The following is a 14,010-nucleotide window of genomic DNA, read 5'->3' as shown; positions in this document are numbered from 1 at the left end:
ATCAGTTCTCGAGTGGATAAAGCACATGAACAAGCAGATTTTGGTTTATGGGTTCAAATAGGCCACAACTTTATTGGTTACAGGTGTGAGCGGTTTGGCTTAGGCATTGGGTGATGCCAGAGTCTATCCCAACTCCCGTCCATCTGCAGAGAGTCCAACTAAGGCTAAACCACCAGTAGGGGGAGTCCTATGACTTACATCAAACAGGGGCACCCTGTTGGGGTAGTGATATGGCCCTAGCCCACATCCGGGCATCAGATAGAATCCAAACCCCCGGATCCCTTTAAGAGGATACCCTTAATGAGGAGTGGTAGGCAGAGTCTACAACCTCCCCTCCACCCAAACAAAGGCTTACCCAATGCCTAACATCACAAAGTTGTGACGATCACTATGAGGTAGGCGAAAACCAAATGGATGGAGCCAAATTGCCAAGTGGAAAAATTCCTGCCCAGTCCCAAAAATATGGCGGCCAACATGAGTCCACAGCAAGGTTGTAACGCAGCAAAGCAGAGAAAGAGGACAGGTGGGTGGGAGATTTGGCGAAGGGTGTGAGAGGACGATCTCCCTGCCGGGCCACGGTTTAAATTCCCTGTGGCCTTGCCCCCGGCACCGCTGAATGGTCACTGGGGCCTGCCCCTTGAACAGGGCTCTGCCCAGTGCCAACAGGATCACCGCGGGGCCCGGGGTCCAGCCGCAATGCCGTCCACCCAATAAATTGAGTGTACTTATCAGTATCTGAGAACTACAAGGTCCTGTGGGGGATGTCATATAATTGAAATTATGAATATAAACACAAAATAATGTTTTGGAATTGGGGTTGGGCTGCATGCCCTCCTGGGCAGTCCCTTCCAGCCCTGTGGTTTTATAATTTTAAAATTTAGGTCTTCAGAAGAAAAGGAAGATTAATAATAATAATAATAATAATAATAATAATAATAATAATAATGGTCAGACTAGTTTCTTTTTTTATGTAGATAGCCCACACATTCCTTTTTGCTGGGAGACTTGGTCTCTGCATAACTAAAGAAATGGTCAAGTATAGGTGATTTGTTGCCGTTAGAGCTAATAGATGGAGATTATCTCCTGGCCAGATCACTACTGTCACTGGCAGTCTTGGGAATAGACCTCGAAAAGGACAGAGGCTTGGCTGGCCTCTAGAAACGGCATCTGGACCTGTTTGAGTGTGAATACGTGAATACTGTGAATCTTCCGCCTTAAGTCCAGCATGTATATATGTGTAAATGAACATTATACAGTGAGCCAGCAACTTACACAGGGGTTACATTCCAGGGATTGCTCCGAAAGCCAAAACTGTGTATAGTCAAAACACATTGGTTTCAATGGCAGGTAGGATTGCCAAAGTCTTTTTTCCTTGATGCCAATGCCCTTTCAGTCTTCTTCTTCTTCTTCTTCTTCTTCTTCTTCTTCTTCTTCTTCTTCTTCTTCTTCTTCTTCTTCTTCTTCTTCTTCTTCTTCTTCTTCTTCTTTGGAGCAATGCCCAATGAAGTAATTTTGCTAGGGCAAGGACTCCTGGCTGCGGAATGGAAGTTTCCTCACCTCTCCTGGTGTGCCCTGTGACCCCTAAAACTGCTCTGGTCCCCCCCCAACCCTGCAGAGCAGATTTGGGAAGAACAGGGAGGGGGATTCTGTTGCACAGGCACAAATTATTGCACTCGTGGAATCACCTCATTGGACACCATCCACAGCTGGATAGTGTCCACTGGTGGGTTGGGATCTAAAATGGTGTTTTGACTTAATATACAGGGGATGCATCAAAATTACTATTTCGGAAAATGGAAAGAGCAGACAGTAGAATAAAGAAAGGGAAGGAAACCAGCAATCCTATATTGCTATCTTGGACAATAGGTGAGTCTAAAAAGATGAATATTGCTATACTGTATTATTATTGTTATGTGACTTTTAATCATGTATACTATGGAGTGGCAGGACAGTTTTACAAGCCCTATTTTATGTATGCATATTTTGCAGATGGGGAACTGTGGCAGATGGGGAATTACCAGACCTTTAGAAGGCATCTCAAGGCAGCCCTGTTTAGGGAAGCTTTTAATGTTTGATGGATTTCTGTATTTTAGAATTTCTGTTTTTTTTTGGAAGCCGCCCAGAGTGGCTGGGGGAACCCGGCCAGATGGGCGGGGTATAAATAATAAATTATTATTATTATTATTATTATCCCTCCCTGAGATGTGGCTGCAGTGGGACTTGGACTTAACGTTTCACAGATCCATATTTAATCTCCTATCCAATGGCCCCAGTTTCACATGCTGGGAACAGCTATTCCTGTTTGCATCAAATCCAGGGTAGAGTTAGCATCTAGGGCCAGCCTCCTAGGTTAGTTCCGGGGCAATGAGTGCCTCATTCAATTGGACAGTGCTTTCCCCCAATGTTCGTTGAGGTTTCTGATTGGTTGGAATGGAGAAGGATGTGGTCCAGTGTACATCTATGAATGTTACTGTATAAAGGACAGCACGTTTGGCACTTACCCCTCCCTTCACCATAAGGTCTCAGGTCTGGTTTCAACAACATAAACATGCAATTTAAGACAAGCAAAACTGTTTATATAATTATATCGGTCATGCCATCTGTTTCTACTGTCCACAATGCAAATGGTGGTAACAGGATCATTAAGGCCCAGAATGAAATATGCATTGCATGAAGAATGATGAGGCTGGAAAAAGGAATACCCACAAAATTCTACATAGTGCCAAATTTACTCTCTTGACTCAACCTTACCTGCCCTCAGGGCAATCTTTAGTTACTCCACAGGGTTTATTATTATTATTATTATTATTATTATTATTATTATTATTATTAAAGGATCAGCAACTGCAATACATGTTAAACATTTAGGTGAAACATTTTTTCCCCATAAGGGTACCAGGGTAAGACTGCACAGCAAAAACATCTTTAGTCTCTTGTTAGTCTTTAAGATGACCCCAAGGCTCTTCAAAGTTTAACATGAGTTACTGAGAAGTGATGTACTCTTTGCATTCTTTCATTTCATAATATGTTTTCTGTTGTGTAGTGGGTCTTCAGTGATTTCAGCTCAGTGCAAATAAGAAACAGGAGGCAAGGATCTGGTACAACATCTCTTTACTTCAAAGAACAAGGAAGAGTCAGAACCCAGGGAATGGGGAAAACTGGGGCTTATATAGTAACAGAGAACTAGCAGGGAAAAGATACATTTTGGCGGGAACCAATGGCAAGGATTCCCTCCAGCGTAAACCAATCCAGCAGCAGATCCAAATCCTGCACTCTGAACTAGCAAATGATAGACATTCCCGCTGGAACTTATACATTCAAATAAACTCTATAATACAATACAATAAACTCTATATTACAATACATACTTGGCTGTGTTATTACTTTAATACACAACATTTTCCTTGCAACCAACCATATTTCATATTGCCAGCTATGAAATGCCATTACTTTTTCCCATCACGGGTGGACAGGGGAAGGATACAAAGGACAGTGTGCAGGTCTGTTTAAGCAAAATTCTGTGCCCTCCTCAAAAAAAAAAAAAAAGGTAGGTAATATTATTTTCCAAGACGGGTTTCCCCAAGAGACAGCAGATGATTAGATTCAGAGGGGAGAGTGAGGAAGTTAAACTTAACATTCTCCATGTGCTAGGGTCTCTTTTTAAATCTCACTGCACAGATATAATAAGAGTAAACAGCTATACATAATATATTATCATGTGCCTTCAGGTTTCATGCTCAGATCTTGCTGGTGTAATAGAAGAGGGGATGGCTTTTGTTCATCAGAGCATATTTAGACATTTCCAGACATGCACCTGCTCATTTTAGACCCTAATAAGAAGATATCCATGAAACTTTATGAACTATCTATCCTATATCTATCATCTATCTATCATCTTATCTTCATTGATATATTCTTATAGGAAGATGATAGGTGATAGATAGATAGATGATAGATAGATAGATAATGATTTTGGGGGGGGGGGTGAGAGTAGGCTGTATGCAAGATCTTCCTAACCCCTTGATCCAGCAAGTACTTAAATATAAGCCAGGCTAGTTTTCTGTGTTGAGATGATCACCTGTGTGATTAAGGGTTGTAAGAAAGGGAGAAAATATTTCCTATATACAGTTTCTTCATGCCACACACAATTCTATTAAATTTCATCATGTCACTTCTTACTTGCCTTTTCTGTAGATGAAAACCTCCTAAATGTTGCAACCTTTGAGTTGCTCCACCCCCTTGATCATTTTGGCCTGCGTTCACACAGCAGTTTATTCCAGTTTACAACTATTCATTTCCATGTTGTATTTGAGCTTTCACATCACGCAAAATCCACTTCCAGAAAACTAACAGAATATAGCACTTGTTGAGCAAACTTTTCTGTGTTGCTTGAGTGCAGAGGAAAATCTATTCACAGTCCCCTTAACCTGGAAAATTGCAGGAGTAAGGTGATGAAAGTTGGGGTGGTATTCTGGCATAGATTTCCCAGGTGGGGGAAACAGAAGCACACATGTGCCGAAAGGATGACTAGCAACATTGCACGATGGCATTCACTGTTGTGTCGCACCATACCCACTGGTGTGAGTGAAATTGAGTGTGACATGTCAGTATATTGGTCAAAAAGCCTCAGTTTTATAACTAAGGAACATTGGGAAATGGGAGAGAAGCACCAGCATTATAATCAGGAAAATCTAATATCCAATAATCGGGAAAATCAGAAAAACTAACACAAGATTCCCTATTTCTGAATGCACCCTTGTTTACCCTTTTATGAACCTTTTCCAACCTTGCAGTGTTTCCACTGTTTTTCACTTTTACAAAGAAGAATCTAACTTTTCGAGAGAGTGAATGGCCAATGGTAACACACTCGCACACTAATTTGAGGTCACACAGGTCTGGTCCAGAATTCTAGTCCCCATGGACCACATTCATTCTCATTTAGCAAAGCAGGTGCCACTTTCCAATTGTAAAAAACAAGAACAGAATTAATTGGGTTATGGTCTCCGTGTGGCCAATAGGGCCTTAATTGTATGACTCAATTTGAGTCTAATGAAATGGAAATTTTAATTTTAATGGAAACTCATAGGTCGAAATCACCAGGCACCACACTAAATTGTTACTTTTTCATACTTAACCATGTTAACTGAAGACACCTGAGGCTTGGGGGAAATTACTGAAAAGTTTCTGCATTTCTGATAATATCTTGGTTGCTCCTTAAACCCTCCATAGGGACAAGAAGATCCTGTAAAATAGTGATTGGATTTGTCATGCAGAGAACTGTCGATCAATTTTTTTTTCCTTTTAAAAAAGTGATTATTAGATCCCATTATGAAATATGCATTGTAGGCATAATATTCCACGGAGAAAGGAGACAAAAAGTTCCATTTTCACCAATGTATTGCAAAGTGGTGTCAGTTTTTTTGGTTCACTAATTAAATAATTTACTTACGAGAGGTGTAATTGTAACACACTTTGTGTATGTGTGTGTACTCTGTCGGGGGGGGGGAAATCCTGATTCTGCAGTAAAATAATACAAATTCAAAACAAATAAAAATCAAATCTGTGATCTGAGGAATTCTGTGGGGGAAAACCCTCCTAGGTATTGATCCAGGAAAAAACACACGTAGGCTCAAAAGGGCAAAATGCACAGCTAGGCATTCAGGCCTGTGCTTCATGTCCTTCTTGTACTGGGTAGTTGGGCCTTTTATTCAAAAGAATCAAGTAGGAAATGTTTTAAGTAAGTATGTAATATATATATATACAACCTCTGGATGCGAACGGGATCCGTTCTGGAGCCCCGTTCGCATCCAGAGCAGTATGCAACCCGCATCAGCGCTTCTGCGCACCTGTGGGTTGCGATTCGGCACTTCTGTGCATGTGCATGATGTCATTCGATGCTTCTGCGCATGCGTGAACCACCGAACCCAGAAGTAACCCGTTCCGTTACTTCCGGGTTCGACGCGTTCGTAACCTGTGATGTACGCAACCCACAGCATTCGTATCCAGAGGCATGACTGTATATATAACAAATATAATCATAGAAGTGCAGAGTTGGACCACGAGGGTCATCTAGTCCAGCCCTCTGCAATGCAGGAATCTTTTGCATGTTCAGATCCCGAGACCTCCCTCCTTAAATAAAGACACATTTGACTCAAATTAGTTTTGGTTTTTGGCAGACTTTAGGCCACAACTTTATTGATTACAAAAAAGTGAGTGGTTGCATAGGCTCTGGTTCGACTAGCTCCCTGTACCGTTGCAGGTAGCGCTGACCCAGAGATCTGTCATAGGTCAGCAAAGGGTAAACACCTAAAGAAGGTGAAAAGCCTGGGAGCAGACTCTGTTCACTGCCCAGATGCTCCCCTGGACTAAGGCACGGGCACAACCCCCTCTTGGGGGTTGACCAAACCAAGTTGAGTCCCTGGATTCCTTTAACGGAATACCCTTCACATAGGGATGTTGAGACCGTTCTCCCATCCCTATCACCATGAACCAGTGCCTATCCGCAACCTTACAAGTTGTGACGATTTGCTACGCGGCAGGCGAAACCCAAATGGCCCCAGCCAATCAGCCAAGTGGGAAAATTCCTGCCATGCCCCTGTCCCAACAACAGACAACACACGACAGCATAGCAAGGTGTGACGACCCTGGTCCCACTCTACCTTACTATCACTGCGACACAGGAATCCAGAGGGGAAAACACCCACCCTCTTCTCCTGACGCCTCAAAAATCAACCCCTTTTACTAATGGGTTTCTTAGTAAGGAGAGCCTTCCAGCTTGCGTGGCCTGGTACCTTAAGAAACTCTAGGCTGTCCCCCAGGAATAACCTCTTGCCTCCAGTAAAGGGTCTCCCTCAGTTGGATTCCCCCACTGTAGAAGTTTGCCCTATGCACTCTGGCAACTTCTTGGCACCTCAGGTTACCCTTCTAAGCCTCCTCCGTGTAACTTCAGGACACAAACCACCACCTCCCTGCCTGAGGTGAGTTTTGCCCTCTCTTGAGTCACCACGGCTGTGAGTCCTGGTACCTCGCTGGAAAAATACAGACGGACCTCTTGTTGGCAAAAACAGAGATGAAGTTTTATTGTGTTAAAAAAAACATAAGTGATTCTTTAACGTGTCATTTATTAATTAGCTTTGTTCCAGTTGTACAAAATAAACTCAGTCAAACATTTAACTTTAAGTTTTCCTAGCCTCTTAACTGTCTTCATACAAGCCACCACTTAACACCACACCACACCTTCCTCCCTCTCCCTCCTAACTGACCAAACCGACACTCCCTCCTTTCAAACCGGGCACAGTCCCGCCCCCATCAGAGTTCTATGCCAGTCAGGCTGGAGGTGGGTTAACTCTTTGCCAGCCGGGCAGGAATAAACATTTTAAAAGTGCTTCAATTTGTCACATATCTCCCCCCACCACAAAGACATTGCGTCGGCTTGCTCTTAATTAACTAGAGCAATGCCAAAGCAATGGGCTTGGGGTCAAAAATACTACAATGCATTCTATAACATTCATATTACAAAGTCAACTAAATTAACATCTCATAAACTTGTACACAGATAAACCATGTTTGGCATGTGTCAGATTATAACGCCTAAGCACAAATGTTCTGCTAGGGTTATCACCGTTTCATATAATAATTTGCACCATCCTATACCTCTCAAAAATACCTGGATAAGGCGTCCGCTATGATGTTTTCCTTCCCACTTATGTGCTTGACATCAAATGTGTAATCCTGTAACTGCATGCTCCACCTGATTAACTTGCTGTTGTTACCCTTCATTTGGTTTAGCCATTTCAGCGGTGAGTGATCGGTATATAGGGTAAACTTTCGGCCCCACAGGTAAGGCTTCAGTTTACCTACGGACCACAAAATCGCTAGGCATTCGAGTTCTATGGTAGAGAGGTGCTTTTCCCTCTCTAATAGCTTCCGGCTGATATATAACACTGGGTGTAAAAAACCTCCTTCTCCCTCCTGTGCCAGCACTGCACCTAAACCAACACCTGAAGCGTCCGTCATTAAATTAAAAGGGCAAAAGAAATCAGGTGCTTTTAAAATGGGCTCTGTCATCAGAGCAGCCTTTAAAAGTTCAAAAGCTTGTTGACACTGTGTGGTCCAGATAATCTTGTCCGGGCGGCTTTTCTTCGTGCAGTCACTCAACACAGCCGCGTGAGTGCTGAACTGGGGGATAAAACGCCTATAATAACCTATAGCTCCTATAAAGGCACGCACCTGCTTCTTAGTTTTGGGAGCCGGCCAGCTTCTGATGGCTTCCACTTTGTTAGTATCTGGCCTGATCACTCCCCCTCCGAGAACATGGCCTAGGTATTTTACCTGTCTTTTCCCCATCTGACACTTAGCCGCTTTTACTGTTAAACCTGCCGCTTTTATCCTCTGGAAGACCACACTTAGGTGTTGTAAGTGATCTCTCCACGATGGGCTAAATACCGCTATGTCGTCAATGTACGCAAGGGCGAACGTTTTCAGACCCCTTAGCATCCTATCGATGAGTCGCTGGAACGTGGCTGCCGCGTTCTTTAACCCAAAAGGCAGCACTTTAAATTCAAACAACCCATCTCTAGTGATGAAAGCGGTTTTGGGCTTATCTAAGGGATCCATTTCCACTTGCCAGTACCCTTTTGTTAAGTCAAGTGTAGATATATAATTCGCTTTTCCTATGGTCTCAACCAAGTCGTCCACCCGTGGCATGGGGTAAACGTCCGGCACGGTCACCTGGTTCAACTTTCTGAAGTCTACACAGGGACGAAAGGTATTGTCTGGCTTCCTGACCAAGAGCAGGGGCGATGACCAGGGGCTGTAAGAGGGCTCAATCAATCCCAGTGCAAGCATCTCCCTGATCTCTGAAGAGACCAAGTCGGCGTGCTCTCCCGTCACCCTGTAAGGGGGGGTAGCTATGGGTCCTGCTTCCCCCGTATCTATTTTATGAGTTGCTAGGTTGGTCCTCCCTGGGATGTTTGAGAAGATTTGAGCAAACTGAGCAAGGACTAATTTTAACTGCTCCTTTTGCTCTGGGGTCAGACTTTCATCGAATGACACCTCTGCTAGAGTTGTGCCCTTACTCAGCTCTCCCCACCCAGTTAAATGAATTCCTTGTGTCATCTTCCCCTTTACTTGTAACACCAACTTATTTCTGTCAAAATAAGGCTTAAGTAAATTTACATGAAAGTTTTTACATCGGTTCCCTTCCCCATCTAACTCTACCAAATAGTTCACCGCTGATATCCTCTCGACCACTTTGAAGGGACCGTCCCACGACATCTCCAACTTCTTTCGACGTCTTGTTCTTAACACGAGCACACTGTCACCAGGCTGGAAAGATCTGTCTCTTGCGTGTGCATCATACCACTGCTTCTGTCGACGCTGTGCCTGCTGCAAGTTGTGAGCAGCTTGCTCCCGTAGCTCTTGAAGGTCGCTCTGCAGCTCCTGTAGATACGTCACAACATCAGGGCTGTCGATCTGCTCCTCCCCCGACCACGCTGCTTTCATCAAGTCTAGGGGTCCTCGTGGCTGTCGTCCAAATAGGAGTTCAAAAGGACTGAACCCTGTGCTCTCCTGCGGCACTTCGCGATAACCAAATAGGAAGTGTTGCAGCCTCTCATCCCAGTCGTTAGGATGATTGATGGAATAGGTTTTTAGCATCCGGCTCAGGGTCGAATTAAATTTCTCCGTCAAGCCATTCGACTGTGGATGATAAGCCGTAGTTTTAACATGCTTAATCCCACAAAGAGTTAAAAGCTCTTCCATGGTCTTGGACGTGAAGGATGTCCCTAAATCTGTTATAATTTCTTTGGGGAATCCCAGCCTTAAGAATACCGACATGAGGGCTTTTGCTACAGTCTTGGAATCAATGTCCTTTAGAGGTATTGCTTCTGGATAGCGCGTAGCATAATCCACGAGGCATAAAATAAATTTATTCCCCCTTTTTGTAACTCTGGAGATAGGCCCGAGGATGTCCACTCCTACTCTGGAAAAGGGCTCAGTAATTACAGGAATAGACTGTAACAAGCCTCGCGTTTTGTCCGCTCTTTTGCCTGCTTTTTGGCAGATCACACAGGACTTGCAATACTCTTTGATGTCCTTGCCCATCCCAGGCCAGTAAAATCTTGCTTGGATTCTATCACTAGTCTTTCTAATGCCTAGATGCGCTGCTGAGGGTGCGTCGTGTGCCATTTGTAGCACTTGCAACCGGTAAGCTCTTGGCAACACTAACTGTTTCTTCCTTTCCCAAACCGCAGCAGTTTTCCTCCTCCTAGAAATTCTATACAGTCTTCCCTCAATGGTGGTAAATAAGCAGGGGTTCTCTACAGTTACTTCTGCAGTAGGACTTTGTGCTTTACCCCACAGCTCTTTTATAGTTTCATCCTCTTTTTGATCACTCAAGAATTGGGCACCGTGCTCCTGGACCACGGGCACGCTAATCAGCCCTTCATCCTCACCAGGCTCTATGGGTGACTCTATAACTGCAGGAAGATTACTCTCAGTGACTTGAGACTGTGACCTAGTTATCACTTGAATACGGTGCTTCTGACTAGCTAGGTCATTCCCTATCAAAAAGGGCACCTCCAATTCATTTAGGATTCCTACTCTCCATTTGCCACAAAATCCTTTGTAGGTAATTTCAACTTCAGCTAATGGGACTTCAAAATGTGGGCCCCATATGCCTTTTAAACTATAGGACTGACCCTTGAGGTACTGCTCCTTTGGAACAAATTGTGATTTGACAAGTGAGACTTCTGCTCCTGTGTCCCTCAAACCTAAAAAAGACTGACCATTTAATTCAATTGGCTCCATGTAATCTTGGTTGCATTCCTGCTCAGCCCTCCAGACCTGTAAGACCTTAGAAGTAGTCTCAACTGGACTGTCCGCTTTCTCCGAGCCTTCTGTCTGAGGCGAGCTATTTTCCTGAGACTGCATTATCAATTTTACTTGTTTAGCTGCAGTAGGTGTAGTTTGCGACTTAACCAGCAGGGGGCACCTGGCACGTACATGGCCCTCACGATTACAGAAAAAACAAGTGATTTTCTTAGACCCTGTCTTGTCAGAAACTGATTCCCTGACAGGAAAATTTTCTTGCCTGTCTTTATTTTCTCTGTTTCTCCATGGATTACCCTTCTGTGAGTGTTTTGGGAATGCTATTTCATTGAAATCTCCTTGTAGTTCGTCTAAGACCTCAGCAACCTGTGCCACAGTTTTCAGTTTTTTATCCCTCAAGAACCAACGTAAATTGCTAGGGATTTGCTTAAAAAATTGTTCTAAACAAATTAATTGTTTTAACTCATCAAAGTTCTTCACTCCACTCCCTTGAATCCATCTGTCAAGTAATTTATCTAAGCGGCTAGCTAGTTGGGCATAAGTCTCTTTATGTTCCTTTTTTGCCTCACGGAAAGCCTTTCTGCTTTGTTCAGCCGTGAGTCCACATCGAACCCTGACCCTTTGCTTAAATACTTGGTAACTTGACAGCTCTTCTTCCCTCAGGTCAGCATAAATTTCACTTAGTATCCCACCAATTTGAGGTCTTAAATAAAGCATCCAGTTCTCCTCAGGTATTTGAAATTCCACACAAACGCGTTCGAAGGTAAATAGAAACGATTCGACATTATCGTCTTTTCCAAATTTGGGGAATCTTTTTAAATTAATTGCGATACTATCATTATTAACTGGGCTGCTAGTTAATTCTGATCTCAAACGTATCTCTTCAAGCTTCATTCTGTCCTGTTCTAATTGAACCCTTAGCCTCTCGGACTGCATTCTCTCCTCAGCTTCAATTCTAGCTTTTTCTCTCTCACTTTCAATTCTAGCTTTTTCCCTCTCCCTTTCACTTTCAATTCGGGCCATCTCAATTCGTAGTTTCATCAGTTCTACCTGAGAATCTGGGCTTTCCTCAGCCCCTTCCGTTCTTTCATCTCCTTTTGCCTCTCTGGGTTTTCTTACGTGAGTCATTTTCCTCACAGGAAAATCCTGACAGACTCAAACCAAACTAGGCGCGTGAGCTTTGAATTTCGATCACGACGCTGCCACCAAAAATGTGACGACCCTGGTCCCACTCTACCTTACTATCACTGCGACACAGGAATCCAGAGGGGAAAACACCCACCCTCTTCTCCTGACGCCTCAAAAATCAACCCCTTTTACTAATGGGTTTCTTAGTAAGGAGAGCCTTCCAGCTTGCGTGGCCTGGTACCTTAAGAAACTCTAGGCTGTCCCCCAGGAATAACCTCTTGCCTCCAGTAAAGGGTCTCCCTCAGTTGGATTCCCCCACTGTAGAAGTTTGCCCTATGCACTCTGGCAACTTCTTGGCACCTCAGGTTACCCTTCTAAGCCTCCTCCGTGTAACTTCAGGACACAAACCACCACCTCCCTGCCTGAGGTGAGTTTTGCCCTCTCTTGAGTCACCACGGCTGTGAGTCCTGGTACCTCGCTGGAAAAATACAGACGGACCTCTTGTTGGCAAAAACAGAGATGAAGTTTTATTGTGTTAAAAAAAACATAAGTGATTCTTTAACGTGTCATTTATTAATTAGCTTTGTTCCAGTTGTACAAAATAAACTCAGTCAAACATTTAACTTTAAGTTTTCCTAGCCTCTTAACTGTCTTCATACAAGCCACCACTTAACACCACACCACACCTTCCTCCCTCTCCCTCCTAACTGACCAAACCGACACTCCCTCCTTTCAAACCGGGCACAGTCCCGCCCCCATCAGAGTTCTATGCCAGTCAGGCTGGAGGTGGGTTAACTCTTTGCCAGCCGGGCAGGAATAAACATTTTAAAAGTGCTTCAATTTGTCACATATCGTCAACTGCAAAAGACCCTAAATATAGGGAGAGGTGGGTGAGTGTTCCAATTCACGAGCCGAAAGAGGAAGCTCTGGGTCACGTGCATGGGTATATATATACAGTAGGCCCCTCGATCCATTTGCACTGCAACCCATTGGCCAGATCAAACCCAACATCGAGGGACCTCCAATCGGGCGTTGTGGCTGTCCAAACAACCCCACCCACAACCAAGAGGTCAGTCTCATAGATCTCACCGCAACACGTGCCCTCTTTGAGGGAGGACATGATTTGCCCAACATGGGGCTCGAACCCACAACACTGAGATTAGAGAGTCTCATGGTCTATCGACTGAGCTGAATAAAACATGGATATTTCACCATGGCTTTCTCCACATTCTGTGCAGCATTGCAGTTTCGTGTAAAAGCTCCTATTGAAAGTATCCATTTAAAATCTTACTGTACAATGAGTCAAATTTTACTGTGTAGAAGTTCGCTTCTGAAAGAAGAGTTAAAGGACCTCTTCTCTCAGAACTGTCTTCGCAGTCCCAAAATGAGCAATTGAGAGGGAAAGCAAAGGGAATTTTAAATAATATTAAATAATTGTGGCCAAATAGCCTTGCTATTCCCTTGAACTATTAAATCTTCTTAATGCCTCTGCATCTAAAAAAAGAAAAGAAAAGAGACTCCAAATGGGCTTGAACAGATTTGATGAATGTGGAACTCATCTTGGGGGCTAGTAACATTTCTGGCAACTACGGTTAAATTGATTTTGTACATGAACACAAATCATTAGAAAATTGGACCCTTTGTGTTTCAAACGACTTTGTATGGTGGTTAACCCTTGGTAAAATGAGCAGTTTCCCCTAATCATAGCTTTGAAAGGTGGACTTTTTGAAGAGAGGGCTGATTTCACATAATCTTTATGCATCATTTCATGGTTTTCAAAGGTTCAACACTCTGGCCACTGGTATTTGCTTGTCCTGCTCTTAACGTTGCATGGAGCTTAAGAGCCTGAGGCAAGTCTCAGAGCCCCCTGCCTGCAATATGGGGAGAATAGTAAGAGCTGGGCCAAAAGTTCTGCTGAGAAATTTTTATTACTATTATTGAATTCATATTCCGCTTAATTGGCAAAGGCAGCTTCCAGCTGGTTCACAAGTATCAAACAAATCACGGAAACACACACACACCATTAGAACGCACAATAAAATAATTCCATCA

This window comes from Zootoca vivipara, chromosome 4 (assembly GCF_965207765.1).
Source record: "Zootoca vivipara chromosome 4, rZooViv2.hap1.1, whole genome shotgun sequence".
Lineage (NCBI taxonomy): Eukaryota > Metazoa > Chordata > Lepidosauria > Squamata > Lacertidae > Zootoca > Zootoca vivipara.
This window is presented reverse-complemented; position numbering follows the sequence as displayed.